This window comes from Corythoichthys intestinalis, chromosome 20 (genome assembly GCF_030265065.1).
Source record: "Corythoichthys intestinalis isolate RoL2023-P3 chromosome 20, ASM3026506v1, whole genome shotgun sequence".
NCBI lineage: Eukaryota > Metazoa > Chordata > Actinopteri > Syngnathiformes > Syngnathidae > Corythoichthys > Corythoichthys intestinalis.
This window is the reverse complement of record NC_080414.1, coordinates 32,296,251-32,315,139: the sequence shown is the minus strand read 5'-3', so window position 1 is coordinate 32,315,139 and position 18,889 is coordinate 32,296,251. Positions and strand designations below refer to the sequence as shown.

The 18,889-nt window shown below is 41.3% G+C and overlaps 1 long non-coding RNA gene across 2 annotated transcripts in view; it reads right to left on the bottom strand.

Annotated features, from left to right (window-relative positions):
• Positions 1–18,432: 18,432 nt before the first annotated feature.
• Positions 18,433–18,889, bottom strand: part of LOC130908863 (uncharacterized) — a 37,582-nt gene continuing 37,125 nt past the window's right edge. For both annotated transcript variants that reach the window (XR_009061659.1, XR_009061660.1), the window contains one exon: positions 18,433–18,760. This is a non-coding gene — a long non-coding RNA (uncharacterized LOC130908863). The remainder of the gene's footprint in view (positions 18,761–18,889) is intronic.

The following is an 18,889-nucleotide window of genomic DNA, read 5'->3' as shown; positions in this document are numbered from 1 at the left end:
ATACTTAAAAATTAAACTTTCATATATTTTAGATTCATTACACACAACTGAAGTAGTTCAAGCCTTTTTATTGCTTTAATATTGATGATTTTGGCAAAAAAGTCAAGAAAAATCAATAATCCCTATCTCATAAAATTAGCCTATTTCATCCGACCAATACAAAAAGTGTTTTCTTAGTACAAATTACATCAGCTACGCACTCAATACTTGGTCAGGAATCCTTTTGCAGAAATGACTGCTTCAATGCGGCGTGGCATGCCTGTGGGACTGCTGAGGTGTTATGGAGGCCCAGGATGCTTCGATAGCAGCCTTAAGCTCATCCACAGTGTTGGGTCTAGTGTTTCTCAACTTATTCTTCACAATATCCCACAGATTCTCTATGGGGTTCAGGACAGGAGAGTTGGCAGGCCAATTGAGCACAGTAATGCCATTGTCAGTAAACCATTTACGAGTCGTTTTGGCACTGTGAGCAGGTGCCAGGTCGTGCTGAAAAATGAAGTCTTCATCTCCATGAAGCTTTTCAGCAGATGGAAGCATGAAGTGCTCCAAAATCTCTTGATAGCTAGCTGTATTGACCCTGCCCTTGATAAAACAAAGTAGACCAACACCAGCAGCTGACATGGCACACCAGACCATCACTGACTGTTGGAACTTGACACTGGACTTCAGGCATTTTGGCATTTCCTTCTCCCCAGTCTTCCTCCAAACTCTGGCACCTTGATTTCAGAATAACATGCAAAATTTGCTTTCATCTGAAAAAAGTACATTGGACCACTGGGTAACAGTCCAGTGCTGCTTCTCTGTAGCCCAGGTCAGGCGCTTCTGCCACTGTTTCAGGTTCAACAGTGGCTTGACCTGGGGAATGCGGCACGGTGGCTCTGGATGTTTCTACTCCAGACTCAGTCCACTGTTTCCGCAGGTCCCCCAAGGTCTGGAATCGGCCCTTCTCCACAATCTTTCTTAGGGTGCGGTCATCACTTCTGGTTGTGCAGCGTTTCCTGCCACACTTTTTCCTTCCCACAGACTTCCCACTGAGGTGCCTTGATACAGCACTCTGGGAACAGCCTATTCGCTCAGAAATTTCTTTCTGTGTCTTAGCCTCTTGCTTGAGGGTGTCAATGATGGCTTTCTGGACAGCAGTCAGGTCGGCAGTCTTGCTCGAAATTGCGGTTTTGAGTAATGAACCAGGTTGGGAGTTTTCAAAAGCCTCAGGAATCTTTCGCAGGGGTTTTGAGTTAATTCGTTGATTCAGATGATTAGGTTAGTAGCTTCTTCAGAGTACCTTTTCATGATGTGCTAATTTTTTGGGATAGCGATTTTTGTTTTTTATTGACTTTTTTGCCAAAATCATCAATATTAAAACAAGAAAAGGCTTGAACTACTTCAGTTGTGTGTAATGAATCTAAAATATATGAAAGTCTAATATTTATCAGTACGTTACAGAAAATAATGAACTTTATCACCAGTGTTGTTAATAACGGCGTTAGAATATAACGGCGTTACTAACGGCGTTATTTTTTTCAGTGGTGGGTAATCTAATTAATTACTTTTCTTATCTTGGCAACGCCATTACCGTTACTGAGGCGGGAAAGGCGTGCGTTATTCTGTGTTAGTATGTTGGTTGACGCGAGAAAAGTCTGAGAGAGACGGACTCACGGAGACGAGAGAGCAGGGCAGGAGTGGGGACGCCGTTGCAAACACGATGCTGGGTGGCTCCAATAATACCTGACTGTAGCCGATAGCCGAAAAACTTCGCCCACATAATGCTACGGTAGAAATCATATATTGTAGAACTAGATGCAAATGACAGACACAGTGGCATTAGCAACATATCTAAAGAACTAGATGCGTCAGTAAACAGCCGCCATCTTAAAGCAGTTGACCTCTTAGGAAAGCTCTGTTGTAGAGAACCTTCCTAGCGACCCTAAGTAACCTTTTATCTAAAATGCTCCTAAATCAGCAAAATCTTGACTTCAATCTATCTTTAAATGATGAAACAGTTTTAAAACTTACACATGTCGAAAGTAGACAGAAGGGAACTAATGCAAAAATGGGAGCAATTTTAACAACTTTAACGGTTGATTCAGAACATTAAATGACTTCCACACATAGCAAAGGTTACTATCTAGTTATCGCAATATCCGCAACACCCCAGTGTCTAGTTAAGTTTAGGTTAAAGAATTGGGCTAGGGCCAATTGTCCCGAAAACCCTTTAAACTTCGCATTGTGTGACCTGTTTTTTTTTTTTTGGGGGGGAGAAAAAAAAAAGAAAATGATCACCAGTTACTTTGCCAAGTAACTAATTACTTTTACATTCAGGTAACTGAGTTACTAACGCAATTACTTTTTGGGAGAAGTAATAAGTAATTTGTAACTGTAATTAATTACTTTTTTAAACTTTCAACTGCTTGACACAGAGATTGGAAATCTGAATGTCCGATTGGTCTGAACAGTTTTAATGTATCACATGGGAGTATGACATACTCTCATTGTGATCATTCAACATGCCTTGTTTATTAGGAAAAAGCAGTGAGCAGGAAAGGGTTATGGGGGGACAGGAAAAAAAAGAATAAGAGAGAGACGGAAGAAGTACAAATAACAACAAGAAACATTGAACGCCTACACTAACTATGAATATGTTGGTGCTATCGTTAGCTAGTTGTATTTCTGGTTGACACCATGTGGGGGGCCTGGTGGCCAAGGAGAAAGAAGGGAGGGGGAGTCAGAAAGATAAGTGATTGGGAGGGGTGAATTGTACACAAATTAGCCATGAGAGGTGAAGAACCCTGTATTTGTGTGAATCCCTTGTTTGTATGGACAAGCTGGCGTGCTATTCTATGCTGCCTGATCGCTAATCATGACACCGAGTTTCTCTACTTGAGTGCGTCTAACTGCACCTCGTCATGCATGAATCCCATCAGACATGTGATAGTCTTGCACACGGGTGGAAATGCTGCACTGGAGTCGCCCTAGGGCCACGGCCACCCCAGTGGGGGGGTCAGCCAGCGTAGCCCATCCTTGCTCCCACAGCGCCATCGACCGGCCTTCAGGGATGGAATGAGGGGAAGCGCCACCGCCCCCCCACGCCTACACCAAACCACCCGCCCACCCGGCCCATGAACCACCGCCGAAGCACCTCAACTGACACGGCACACCGCGGGACCCCCACTGTCCACTAAGCAGGCGATACCAGGCCGACCCACCGGCGTCGGCCAGCGACCCGTGCCGGAGCGCAGGGAGGATACCCAGGCAGAAAAGAGAGGGGAAGGCGGAAGCAGGAGAGCGCCGAGAAGCCGCCGGGGTGTGGCACCCCGACCCCCCCTGCCCTCACGGCAGGCAGCCCAGGCAGAGGGGAGGCCACGCCCTGGGAGCCACGCCATAGAGAAAAAGTGTGGGACTCACTTACCGCTCTATTACTGTGGCTGCCAGTTCCAGAATGCGAGCCATTACTCAGCACCGTGATTGTGTGGGGAGGATGGTGCTGTGTATGCATTAAAATAGGAGAGTCCGGTTTAGGGCAGCGGGACCGCCGCATGGGAGTTCTTATGTAAGTGCTGTTTGGTTCTGTTAGGTTCTTTAAAAAAAAATTTTTTTTTAGCCTGTCCTGTTCAGCTGTTTGACACGGAGAATGGAAGTATAAGTGTCTGGTTGGCTTGAACAGTTTTAATGTTTCACATTGAGAATATGCTTACTCCCATTGTGATCATTCAACATATCTCGTTTATTATGACAAAACAGCGAACAGGAAGGGGTTATGGGGTGACAGAAGAAAAGAAACACAAGAAAAGACAAGAAAAGAAACACAAACAACAACAAGAAATTCATTGAACGCCTACACTAACTATTAATATGTTGGTGCTATCGTCAGCTAGATGTATTTCCGGTTGACACCATGAGGGGGACCTGTTGACCCGGGAAAGAAGGGAAGGTGGGTGGGGAAGTCTATAAGCTAAGTGAGTCTACCGAGCTCCTGATTCAAATGTCTAGTTTACTAAGTATATGGAAAAGATACTGTATAAAACGAATAATAAGCATGTTTTTGTTGTGGAGACATTAATCTTGGGATAAAATATGTACAGCATGTTGTTTGATTTTCTCATACATTCATGTCTGATGAAACTGTTACAGTGACCTTGTGTGCACCAATTATAAGAAAAGCATTTTGAGTCGCTACTCACACCAGCTGTGATAACATTTCACACACATAGCCACAACAAAATGTCAGGGACATGACAAAGTCATAACCTTGTACGCCCTAAAATTAATTGAGCTGTCTGACTGGACGCTTAGTGACCAAACCCAGATTGTTGACTGTTATTTTACAGTTTTGATATATGTTCCATGCCTGAATGTGAGTCTTTAGTCTTTAGTTGTATGGGGTACGGGAAACTGATAAGCATATGCTTTATCTCGTCCGCCTTTGTCGTCTTCTTTGGTTCCTTCGGGCAAATCATATCACATTTTGTAATTGCAATGATTGTCAATGAAACCGATGATGATGACAATAAAATTCCATAAAATAAAAATTTAAAAATTTGGGAGGGGTAGAGTGACACAATTCAACTCTGTGATCTAGAACCCAGTAATCGTGTAAATCCTTTGTGAGTGTAAGCCCGTTGGCAACCGACCCTACGCCGCTCCACCGCCAGTCCCAGCATCAGGACTCCCCACCTGAACGCGCCCAATCACATCCAGCCGCACGCGAGCCCCGCGTGCGGCTGGCGCCAACACAGAGCCACGCGTCTCTGTTGGAGAAACAAGCTTTAAAGGCTTCTTGTGAAAACTAACTTTAAAGTCCTTCTACTCTATTATTTGCAACTTGATAGCAATGTGTCATGGGCCTGCCATGTATCAATAATCTGGGATGTATCAGGGCTGATTATTTAATTGCAAACTCATTAGTGCCTATGTTGCCCGTAGGTTACGAGCTATCCATTAGAGGGCATCCGTGCGCAGCCTTCAGCCTTTACTGTGCTGTAGCACACTCGTGCTTGTCTTAGCTACTTTTTACCCATTTCGAGTGTATCAGTGTTTTATACTGTACACATAGGCATGACCGATGTTACGTCTGCACTGACATGTTGTGTAATTTTTGTGTTTTAACATTTAACGATTTAAATTTTGACCAGTGTCATGATCCATCGGCAATGTTTAAACATGATAATTGTTCTAGAATTTGTGTACAATATTTAGATTCTTTGTATTTCCCATTAAAGCCATTTATACTCACTCTTGTCTTTTTTTTCAACATAATATCGGAAAGCATGGAGTTTGTTTTGTAAAGCAGTTAACCAAACCTAATAAATATGTGTTTTTTTTCTTTTTACAGAAGTTACATAATGTATTGTATCATTGTATTAGTTTCTTGAGATTCTGTTATTGCCATTGCCAGCCTTGGTCTAAACAAGCAGAACAACATTTCCTGTAGTTTTGAGTTGATACAGAGAGATATGAGGCAGCCTGTCACATTGTAAGCCAAATGGAGCGACTGGCAAATCCACAAGAGTATAGAAGTGTCTCACCTTACTGCAAAGCCATGCGCACGCACATCCAGACAAACATGGCTACCATCAGTAGCACTTCATTATTAAAACGTTTGTCGTCTCCTTCCTCAAATGTCTCACCGCAAATTCTCAATAGAATCACTTTAAATACGCAGACCGTTCCATTCCTCAAGAACTTCCTAGTGAAAATAGACACATCAAGCACAAATATCATGTTAATCTGACAGGAACCGCAATTGAGGTGTCGGGGACAGAATGGCAGACAAAAGGGAAAGAAGATTTGAGATTTGCTTGAAGATTGAAACCAGATTTCTTTTGTGTGTCATTCGCATTCATCACACGGTTAGCAGACGTTCACTTCTTGTAATCCAATTACTGTATGTTCTAGGGATGTAGCAAATATTGTATGTCCAAATTATAATCTTTTAACCAAGGGCGTAGGTTTGGTTTCAACATTGGTAGAGACGATATAACAGCATAACCTGCATGTACACTTTTTGCTGGGAACGGGACATTAATAAGACCAAACATTATTGAATGGGGTCAGGGCTACATTTCTCACAAATATAAACCTAATTAATTGGTAAGCTAAAAATCAATGCAAAGTAAATCTGTATTGATTTATACCGTGAGGAGCAGAAGTATTTGCACCCCTTGTGATTTTGCAAGTTCCCCCCACTTGGAAAATAGGTAGAGGTCTAGAATCACCATCATGGATTAATTTCCATTTATAGATATAATCTAAAAAAAAAATTCCTAAACTCACATTGTATGATTTTTCAGTAATTCATTTGTAATTCACTGGGGTTCATAAGTATTTGTAACGCTTAGAATCAGCAATAGTTATGACACTGAACGAGTTGTCAGTCTACCTCAAAAAGATTACACCACCCATCCACCACCCTCTTGAGCTATTTATTGTCACCTGAGCACCCCACAGTCAGTCATAATTCAATTGCTACCATGGGCAAGACCAAAAAGCTTTCGAAAGACACCCGAGAAAAAATTGTTGCGCTCCACAAAGCTGGAAATGCTATGGGACAATTGGAAAGCAGTTTGGTGAGAATAAATCAACAGTTCCAGCAATAGCGAAGAAATGGAAAAGGCTAAACATGACTCCCTCGGACTGGGGCTCCATGTAAAATCTCTCCTTGTTGGGCATCACTCATGACGAGAAAAGTGAGCGCTCAGCCTAGAGCTACACAGCAGGAGCTGGTCAATGACCTGAAGAGAGCTGGATGCACAGTTTCAAAGGATACTCTCAGTAGAACACTACGGTGAAATGGTTTAAAATCATGCATTACTCAAAAGGTTCCCTAGTTGGAGCCAGTACATGTGAAGGCCCATCTGAAGTTTGCCAGGGACCATCTGAATGATGCATAGGGGTCATGGGAGAAAGTCATGTGGTCAGATGAGACCAAAGTAGAAGTTTTTGGTGCAAACTATACCCGTCGTGTGTGGAGGAAAAAGAAGGATGAGTACAATCCCAAGAACACCATCCCTACTGTGAAGTATGGGGGTGGAAACCTCATGCCTTAGGCCTGCTCTTCGGCATAGGGGACAGGACGACTTTACTGTATAAAGCAGAGGAGTAATGGTGAAAATTTATCATCAGATTTTGAGCCACAACCTCCTGCCTTCAGTTAGAGACTTGAAAATGAGTCATAGCTGGATCTTCCAACATGACAATGATCCGAAACATATCGCCAAGTTTAGCAAGGAGTGGCTGCGTAAAAAGCATATCAAGGTTCTGGAGTGGCCTAGCCAGTGTCCAGATCTCAATTCAATAGAAAACCTTTGGATGGAGCTGAAACTTCGTGTTTCTCAACGACAGCTACGAAACCTGACAGATATGGAGAAGATTTGTGTGGAAGAATGGGCCAAAATCCCTGTTTCCGTTTGTGAAAACCTGGTAAAGAACTACGGAACATGTCTGACCTACAGTATGTAATTGCAAACAAAGGCTTCTGCACTGCCTCCACAACATTGTCGTCTTTTGATATTACTCACAGTGGCTGATGCTGGCTGAAAAAAAACTTCTAATATAGATCCTCTTCGAAGGAGGCGGCATATTGTCGACATAAATCTGTCGGGGCTGTGTGAGTGTTCGTGTGTGTCTTTGTAGCTGGAGGGAGGTGCAGTGGGTCAAGTCAGCAGCCAATCAAACGTGCGTTTGAGGGTGTATTCTTCAAGTACTGAATGTTTTAATTCATTGATGCTATATTTACAAGGGGGAAAAAATGGACCGACACATTCAGCTAGTGAAAAGGGGTAAATGTACTCTAAGTCTGAACATAATGAAAATAATTCACTTAATAATAATAGGGTCTGTTCTATCCTTACAACATATGGGAAGACAATCTAAATTACTATACAACTGAAATCATTATATAATGTAAATAAGGTTGCCTAAAAGTTGGTGGGGACAATTTGAGCATCCTGAAAAGTTGCTAGTGTAATGTCCCTACCTTCCCTATGCAAACCTACGCCTTTGCTTTTAACAAAAAAAGAGTCGAATTGAGTCCTGTCAGATTTTAAAGAACACAATTACAGTTTATTCAACTAATTTACATATGCTTAAGTGTTTTATATGCAACTTCCACAGTATTCTCTTTCTCCGAGCCGAGTTGCTGCACCACAAAAAATACCACAGGAAGTACAATCCGATATTCAATTTCCACCTGCCTCAGGTAGGACTTTACTTGAAGACCAAGTTTCTGTCAGCAGGCCCCAAGATCACTCAATTGCGGTTATTAAGTTTTCCTGTCTGCTCCTGTTAGCTGCTAATAGGCCTGGCAATACATCATTACACTGCAATTATGATGTGGGCCTGCTAGTTCGTACGACTACTTCTAAAGGTGCTGCATCCAACACTTGTGCTTTAATGGAACATTTTAAATGAATGAGCTCATTTTCAGACAAACTGGCTGACATTGGCTTCGTACTAAACTTGTATGAATAACTGCACTGCAGTAAAAGTAGCATTCTAGGTTTTAATGAATCACAACAACCTTTTAAACATGGGCAGTGACTGTAGTAAAATGATGAATCAAAAGTTGTTTTAAACTTAATCATGGTGTTGCAGAATGAATTAGTAAGCAGTCTGGAATAAAACCGGCAATACGCAATTTGTACTCAGAGAAAAACAGACCTCCACGAAGGCTTGTAACATGCTGAAGATGGGTGTAGACATTTTTTGTTCCTTTATTCTGAGAGATTTGATTCTCAAGAACCACATTCACTTTTAGCATCAGATAAGACAGGCAGTAATTAAACATACATAATTATTCTTTGAAATGCTGTTGGCCTGAAACAGGCAGAGGTGGGTAGAGTAGCCAAAAACTCAAGTAAAAGTAGCGTTACTTCAAAATAATACGACTCGAGTAAAAGTAGTCATACAAAAGTGTACTCAAGTACAAGTTAAAAGTACTTAGTGTAAAGAATACTCAACTGGTGAGTAACATTGTGAGTAACTGCTTACTCGGCTCTCCCTTAGAGATAGGGTGAGATGCTCGGCCATCCGAGAAGGACTCGGTGTTGAGCCGCTGCTCCTCCGCGTTGAGAGGAGCCGGCTGAGATGGCTTGGGCATCTGGTTTGGATGCCTCCTGGACGCCTCCCTGGAGAGGTGTTCCGAGCATGTCCCACTGGCGGGAGGCCCCGGGGACGTCCCAGGACACGCTGGAGAGACTATGTCTCTTGGCTGGCCTTGGAACGCCTCGGGATGCCGCCGAAGGAGCTGGTTGAAGTGGCTGGGGAGAGGGAAGTCTGGGGTTCCCTGCTAGAGCTGCTGCCCTCGCGAGCCGACCCCGGATTAAGCGGCAGATGATGGATGGATGGATGAATATTAGCCTGCAAGCTTCGATATATTGGTTTTGAATTTGAAAAAAAAAAGCTTTATTATCTAATTCAAAGGGTTCGGTGAATCCACATGTGAAACTTGTGGGGTTTGGTACCCTGGGCAAGGTTAAGAACCATTGGTCTGGACAAATGACGAGTCAAATTTTACTTCGGGTGTGGAAAGAATCGTGTGTCAAGGCACCACTATACATCCAAGGTCACAAATTGTAATACTTCAGCTCTTTAGATGCTACTTGTTCCTTCATTATTCCTGATCAGGGTTAGGGTTACCCCACAGAAAAAAATATTATTTCTTGTTTGAATAGGACATGGTTGATAAAAATTGTGGAAAAAAAACGCTCGTTTTGTCAATGTATTTATCATGTGGTCATGTGGTTAACTGACGTCTTTTTAAAACTGTAACTGTAACTTTTTGAAACTGCAATGAAATGCTTTTCCCTCTGCCATACAGTCAACAACACTTATTGGAGCAGACCAACCGACAGAGTACACCATGATGGATTAACTAAGGCCTGACACTGGATCCCCTGCAGTGGGAAGACATAGCAGTAACAGCTATAACTCATTTGTCGAGAAGTCTTCTGGGTGGTGGACAGTGAGCAGATGCCTCAAGCCGTTTTGCAGGACTCAGGCACAGAAACACTATCCAACTCTATGATATCCAGACCATTCCTTCTCCCTTCATCAGCGCACCTCTGCATCGATCAAGTGTTTAGTCACTGGCACACACTCTCCTCCGCTCTTTGCCAGACTGTCCTTCCTCAAGTGCGTCTGGTTTTCTGCAGATTAGGGTTTGTAAGTCCTACTTTTTCTTCACATTGATCAAGGCCCAAGGCTGTCATTGTTCTTGTTGTTATCACTGCTTTTTCCTTTGATCACAAAACACAAACAAAGACGGTTTGAATTTCCTGAGTGGACTTAGTGAGCTCTTGCACCCTACCAGCCTTCAGTGTGATTCTTATTACTTGTGTCTGAAGAGGATTAAGATGGATGTTATGTTTTTCTTTCTTTCTTTCTTCTTTTTCTTTGCAGCCCGTACGCATGTTAGTGATGTTTTTCACATATTTCCTCATGGTGTTGTGTGTATTTTAAGTCTGTAGGGTATTTCTGGAAGCAAACATGACACGCACGGAGAGCTTGTGGAGAAGGAACACACACTGCTTCTTTGTTGTAGTGTGCTTTTGCCTCCAACTCATTGCAAAGTTCCATATTCATACAACCTTATATTGAACTTTTTTTTTTCTAATTCTATATCCACAAATCCTTCGAATGCTCTGTTTTTTAATTCAGACAGCAGTCAGCGCTCCAGTTTTTGATATGGTCATGCCTTCTGGAGTCATGGTCTGATTAGGATTAAACACTGGTTGGCCGGTGATCATGCTTTCGTGCAGTTTTTTCCCTTTTAATTTTAGTTCCACAAGGCCACTTCTGCTGCACGTTCCAAGAGCACTTCTTGCTCACCTAGAGGACAAAGAACTTTCTATGCACTTTCTGAATTAAAAGTACATTTCTATGCCATGGAGCTACGTTTGGAAAGTGTCCTGAACTGTAAATAAAGGTACGGTAATTCAAATGTTGGGTTTACTCATTGAGCACCAGATAAATTCCAAAGTTTCTAAGTAAGCTGTGTGCAGCAACAACTACCATAGCAGATGTGCCACTTGGTATGTTCTCATTTGTTTCTGACGTCCTCTTACAAAGATGAACTAACCAGCACTGCATGTGTGTCCTTTTACACCCCGATGTTATTGAGGAAAAGTCTTTGAGCACCGGGTGGAGTTTTTGAGACTTTGTGAATAGTAGTGAGTAACTATTGAAATTTGTCGTGGCTATGTGAAATCAAACAGACGATGATGACATTTTCCAAGAATCGTTATCGACTGGCAGTTTTAAATTTGATGCCATAAAACATGAAACATACAGGCAGGAGCAAAAACTTCAGCACCACTTCAATGTTGGAGTCAAATCTTGAAATCCTATGTCAGCACCACTTTACGCTCTGCCTAGTGTTTACCTTCATCTCGGGACCTATCAGCACTCTTGTGCAAGTTCCTACTTCTCTCAAGCTCATTGTAGGTATTGCTAAGTCCTCAAGTTAGACATTTTACAGACAAACTGAACAGCCACCTATCATGTCCTCAGTAGTTCTTGATCTTGACTGTTATAACGCCTAACATGTAAGGGTTAGGCTTTCTCGGGGAGTAAAAAGAAAAAAAAAATAGAAAAACTAGAAAATGATACGGTGGATCTCAAGATCACTAATTGAATGGTGATTTCAACATAAGCTTTACCAAAAGAAAATACAGGTAGTCCTCCTACGTGATTTCGACTTCATGGCGCCGGAGTCTCCTCCGTCATTTTGTCTCCTTTTTAGTAGCATAACAGAGTAGAGTGTGTGTTTGAGCTCTATATTTTTCTCAGTGTAACATCCGTCAAGTTTCCCTGCAAATATTTGTTATCAACAATAAGAGTAACTGTTGTCTCACTAAGGTTCACTGAAAATTTACATGATGAGCAATTTATTTATTTAGTTTTTTTTGCGTGCCTCCCTATCGTCACTGTACAATTTTTGGGGCTACAGGTAGTCCCCGGGTTACGACATACTCAACTTATGACGCCGGAGTCTCGTCCACCATTTTGTCTACAGTCATTTTTTTTTAAGTCACATTAACAGTACCTTAATTGTATCTCACAGTATCTTATTTTTTGCTTTACATTATTAAAATGACATGTTCTGTCCTCACTAAACGTGAAGTTGTTCAGCTTTACTAACGGCAAACAAGGCAATTGTACTTTTTGAAGCTTTTTACTTCCTTAACACACATATGTACACTTATGTTCAAAACGACATGCATTTTAACAATAAAATATTTGACACAAAACAATTGGTGTTCAAACGTACATCTAGTTTGATCAACATGTAAATTTAGTAGATTAAATTAGACTAATTTGCCCGACAAAACTCTGCTATCTTAAATGCTACGAATGCTGATGTATTTAAAATTCTTGTAGCAAATCACTGTCATGTAACTCCATCAGCTTTGGATGTAAACTTATTAATAAATGCATACACAACATATATTAGCTAAAACAACTTACAGCCTCATGTGGGCCAAACCAGAGTGCAGCTGTCCTTTATCCATGTCAGACGTCTGAATATGTTCTCAGTCATTCAAGGCGACAGTCTAGCCAGACCCAACGCTGTCACCACAGGGCAGTGTATCCTCCATCATGAAACAAAATACAATACTTTTGGACTTTTTGGATATTTATTTTTTAGATTTAGGGGTACGCAATTCTGACTTACATTATTCTGCCAGCGTACGAACTGAACTCGTTCGTAACCCGTGGACTACCTGGAATAATGCATTAAAGGGTAAAGGTGTCATCATAAAACCATTAATCCATGAACATTAGGTCATATACTGGACTGTCTCAGGAAATTAGAATACACAATATTCTAATTTTTTGAGACAGTCCTGTGTATATATACAGGACTGTCTCAGGAAATTAGAATACACAATATTCTAATTTCCTGACTGTCTCAGGAAATTAGAATATTGTGTATTCTAATTTCCTGAGACAGTCCTGTATATATACACAGGACTGTCTCAAAAAATTAGAATATTATGTATTCTAATTTTCTGAGACAGTCCAGTAAGTATATATGCTGTATATTAGAAAAAGTTGATTACATTACCCACACCGCACAGACATGTGGAAGTTTTTTTTTTTTTTTTTTTTTTTTTTAAACCTGTCCTGTTCAGCTGTTTGACTCGGAGAATCGAAGTCTAAGTGCCCGGTTGGTCCGAACAGTTTTAATGTTTCACATTGAGAGTATGACATACTCCCATTGTGATCATTCAACATACCTCGTTTATTATGACAAAGCAGCGAACAGGAAGGGTTTATGGGGGGACAGAAGAAAAGAAGCACAAGAGAAGAAAGAAAAGAAACACAAACAACAACAAGAAATACATTGAACGTCTACATTAACTACTAATATGTTGGTGCTAGCGTCAGCTAGATGTATTTCCGGTTGACACCATGTGGGGGGCCTGTTGACCGGGGAAGAGGGGGATGGGTGAGGGGGAGTCTATAAACTAAGTGAGTGAAAGGGGTAGAGTGTACACAAATTAGCTCTGTGATCTAGAACCCAGTAATCGTGTGAATTCCTTGTGAGTGTAAGCCCGTTGGTAACAAACCCTACGCCGCCCCATCGCCTATCCCGGCACCGGGACCCCCCACCTGAGCGCGCCCTATCACATCTAGTCGCACGCGAGCCCCACCAAGCACGTGACAGCCATACAGACAAGAAGAGACGCCCCGCGGGCGCCTATCCAGGGCTGCTGCCCCCTCCCACCCAGCCAGCCCCGGGAGGGAGGGAGGATGGGGTTCAGCACAGCCCATCCCTCCTTCCACAGCCCAGCAAAGGAGCCATCCCCCCCCCCCAGGGTGGTCTCCCGGGCCACCCGCGCACCCATCAACCGGCCTTCAGAGATGGCAAGAGGGGACGCACCTGAGTGATTAGGTGCCCTATGCGACGTGTAGCTAGGAGCCCCCCCAAAAATACCAATATAGATTTAAAAAAAATATTTTATACCTTTGTTAAAACACTGTAGAAGCTATTGGTTCTGAATATAAATGAATAACAAATTATCCTTATAGAACTTGTTGCATTTTGTTCATTTAGTACCACAAGCACATTGATATAATTTTCTCAAATAGCCATAGAATTTACAAAACTGTTTGCCTTTTGGGCTTCATGACTACTTGACAGTGCCAAAGAGCAAATGAACCACCATGAAGCTTTAAATCAATTGGCTCCAAGGCTTCGTTGTTTCACTGCTCAATGTAATCTCTCACTTCCCTTGGGAGAGACAGACAACCTCTGCTGCCACCTGCTGACAACACTGTTGTCATACAACATGCCCCCCAGCATGCATTGCAGCACTACAGATGTAAATAACATTTAAAATTCATGTTCAGTGGTAATTATTTTTTTATTTAGTGTTCCAGTTGTTTATTTAATTCCTAGTTATTCGGTTTAGTTTGTTGCTGTATGATACCTTGTTTCATTTGGAAACCGTGAGTTTGAATGATTTTGCCATTATTTATTATTTTCTGTGAAGTGGATTTACTTACATACTGTAAGCGTGGACTGTTTCTCCCTGCCTCATATGTACCACAAATTAGCATGTGGCTAATACAATCCAGAAAGAACAAATGTACTTGATATATTAAAAAACGTTCTATAAGTGTACTGTAGTGTGGGAAGTTTTTATAAGGTATTTTCCCCCCTACAAAGCAATTTGGCACACCCGCCACTAGATGGCTACCTAGGCAACCGCCTAGCTCGCCTATGCCCTGGGCAAGCCGAGCAGAACGTCCCGTCGGCTTGAAGTCGTGCGACTAGCTAAAGCCGTTGGGCACTGGCTACAGTAGTGTGTTTTCAAAAAGTCTTGCTAGTCACCTGACGACAGCGGGTCACCAAAACTACTATAGCGTGTTTCTGTCTTCACACGTAACTTCTGCGGTATGCCCTCTATGTGAGAGCTTAATTTTATTTATGGCGGGGGAAGTGAAATGCACACATTCAGTTGCTGGTGACAAGTTTCTCTTGTTCAAGCTCAGCTGTAATAGACTCATGCACACATTTGACTTGAAATTTGCCAAAAGGCACTTGAGGGACTATGAGAGATCATAGACCATGAAAGAAAACAATTACTGGTCTAGACATTTGGAGAAAACCTGGCACCATTTGTCACCTGGCCAATACCATACCTACTATGGAACATGGTAGTGGCAGCTGTGTGAATGTTTTTCAGCAAAAGAGCGAAATATTAATGTAGATGTACAGAAACATCCTGGTTGAATACCTGGTCCAAAGCAATCTTAAGCTCAGACGTTTCATCTTTCAGCAGGACAGCGACCCCAAGAAAAAAAATGAATCCAGATATCACAGTGGTTGTTTCAGAACTATGATCATCCTTGACGGAGCCCAGAATGGAATATGATTGAAGGTCTGAAAATGACTCTGCACCATTGCTTCTCACCTAACTTGATGGATCTTGAAATTTAATGCAAAATAACTGGCAAAACTGGCAACATATAATTCTTTAATTCTACTTCTAGTATCACACAATGTGTCATAACTCACTTTTGGAGATCCCACAGTACGTTCAGCAGTATTACTAGGCAACACATAATGCTACAAAGGCAGTAAAAAAAAAAAAAAAAAGCCTGTAAGCAGAGGTTGGTAGTAAAGTGCTACATTTAGGCCGTTACATTTATTTGAGTAAATTTTAAGAAAACTGTACTTCTTAGAACAGTTTTACGAAGCCATACTTTTTACTTTTACAAGAGTGGATTTATTAAGAAGAAACGCTACTCTTCGCTTTTTTGGGCTACACTAGTTGTTACATTTTTCCTCTCTTTCCTACATATTAGATTTGACTTTTTTTTGCCAGAGATGCCAACAGTGGCTCTACCAGTTTCACCATTGAAATGTCGCAACATTGATGACATGACTCCATTATACCAATCAGACTCAAGCTTGCCATTCTACGATATACGGCCTGTTCAGTCACGTGGCGTCTTTAAAACATAATTAAAAAAAAAAGTATTTGACATAGAGCACTGCCGACTCAAAAGCAGGGATTTTAACCTCTCTCCCAGTTTTTCATTTGGCATCGATTGACCATGGAAAACTGGCGATATGATCCTTTTGATTTCATGCAGGTAGTCCCCGGGTTTCGAACGAGTTCCTACGTTGGCGACGTAACCCAAATTTCTGCGTAAGTCGGAATTAACCGTTAAGTACCCCTAAATACCCTCTAATTCTCAACATAATTCTCCAAAAATGATGTATTATACGCCATTGTACTGTCCTCGCCAAGATGTTGCAGCTAAGTCCTAGCTGGACAGCGAGCTAAGTTCCGGAATGATGATGTCAGACGTCTGTGTGGTTTGCTGACTTTATTCAGCTACTCATGAGATCAACACTTGCAGAATGAAACTAAAATAAAAATGATAATAAATCAGTGTCATCTGATACAGCAATAACAATCCACACAAATGATTAGCATCTATCAGTTAGCATCCGCACATCATTAAAGAACAATCACATCAACTCGCCCCAAGTATTCGACCACAATTGAAAATGCACAATAAAAAGTACAAAAGGTGTTATATACACCATTTGGGTCACTTAGACAGCAAACTTTTGAACGGTAGTGTACAGGTGTCGCCTCTGTGGATGCTTCACAAGCAACAAATATGCGCGCAGGCTTGTAGCTGTAATCTTATACCTTCTCTCTCTCACTCGGCTGCGCGACTTCCTTGTGTGTGTGCGTGCGCTCTTATTCAGGTGCGCAAATACCGGTACACTCTTCTTTTGTGTGTATGTGCGCTCTTACCCGCATGCCATGAGAACTACCTGCTCTACGCTTCCTGCGCCAAGATAAAAGCATGCATCACAAAACAAGTCAACGTTATTTAAATAAATAAATAAATTGAGACTCCAGCGTCATAAAGTCGAAATCACGTACTCTAAGTTGGATAAGTCGTAAGGCCAAAGACAACCTGTAATAGGAAATATATTTTCTCCACTAGAGGGCACTCATGCTCTTTGGATAAATGATGCTTCATTTCAATGAATAATTCAATTATATTTTATGACTAACTGTTCATATAGAAAACAAATAAAAATAAACACATAAAAAAATACCAGTGTTTAAAAAACAAAACAAAAACACATCATAAGCAGTTACTCACAATGTTACACACTACTTGAGTATGCTTTTTACCAAATGCCTTTTTACTTGTATTGTCCTCACTGTATTATGGGATATTTACACCAAAAGATATTAATCGGTAACACTTTATTTGACAGTGCCATCATAAGACTTTCATAAGACCAAATGAACCACCATGAAGCTTTAAACCAATTGGCTGCAATGCTTCATTGCTTCAAGAAGCTTCATTTGGCCATCACTGCTCCCTTGGAGAGACAGTCAACCACTGCCGCCACGTGCTGTCAACATTGTTGTCGTCCAACATTCCTCCTAGCACGCATCGCTACAGATGTAAATAACAATTAAAATTCATGTTCTGTGCGAATTATTTCTTCAGTTACTGTTCCAGTTGTTTCATTGATTGCTAGTCATGGTATTTGGTAACACTTTATTTGACAGTAGTGTCGTAAGACTGTCATAAGACAATCATAATTGTGACACAACACTGTCATGAGCATTAATGAATGCTTATAGCAGATTTCATTTAGTGTCATCCAGCAAATTATCTCACTTTCGAATGGATGTAAAAGATCCGAGCAGGACAAAAGGGGACATAATTTTCCGGATGACACTTAATGACGTCTGTCATAAGCATTAAGTAATGCCCATGATAGTGTCATGTCATAATTATGACGGTCTTATGACAGTCTTATGACGCCGTTCTCAAATAAAGTGTTACCTATTAACCCAAATAAATCAACAAATAAACCGCACTGGACTATAAATCGCAGGATTCCAAATGAGGGAAAAAAGAAGCAGCTTATAGTCTGAAATTTACAGTACTTTTACTTGAATAATATTATTTCAAAGTAACACTACTCTTACTTGAGTCAAATTTTTGGCTACTCTACCCACCTCTTCCTGTAAGTACTTTTAGCTAAAATTGCTGTGCCTAATTATAGTATGCATATTATGTGTCATTGTACAAACAGTAGCTCCGTTAGACTTTTATCAACAGACTGATTTTCCATCTTGAGCATATTTTGTTTTATTTGCAACTTTTCATTCATACCGTGTGTGTCTCCTTTCTTCAGCCAGAGGGCCTTCAACCACCATTGTTCTGGAAAGATTACTGGGACATCAAGTTTGAAGCTTTAGGCCCGAAGCCCAGCTATCATTCAGACCTATAGCCTTGCCGGTTGTCCCTGTCTGTTCTGTGATGAGACTTGACAGCGGCCTGTAAACTGTCACTGCATTCCTGCACAGCTGCTCTTAAATCCCAAAAATGGATGAATCAAGTGTTTTTTTTTCCTGGTCTGGATGTAGGCTGGAGCAAGTGTGCAACTGCGTATGGAGGCAATATGCTTGCGGTCCTGTGTATAAATCATTCCAATTCTCCATCACTTATCAGTTTTATGTAATGATGTGTTTTTGTGTCTAAATGAGTACACTTGACACCAGTCAGGTCTATTTTCCATTTCCTGTAATTCTCCAGAGCTATGACTTTGTATGTCAACATTGTGCAAAGAATTGAGGCTGATAAGGAAATGTTGAGCCAATTTGACTTGACTGTTGAAGTGGTTTGGAATCATCACCAGGCCACTGGGACATATCAAATGACTGCTGGAACATCTGAATTGTTGCTTTAGTGCCTAAGAGAGCTGAAACATTAGAAGAGACACATTATCTTGATTCTTAAGTAGGTTTAAAATTGTATATGCAAGGAAACATCAAAAGTGTAACTGCTTTGTTTTCTTACTCACTGTGCAAACATAAGAATAAATGGGATC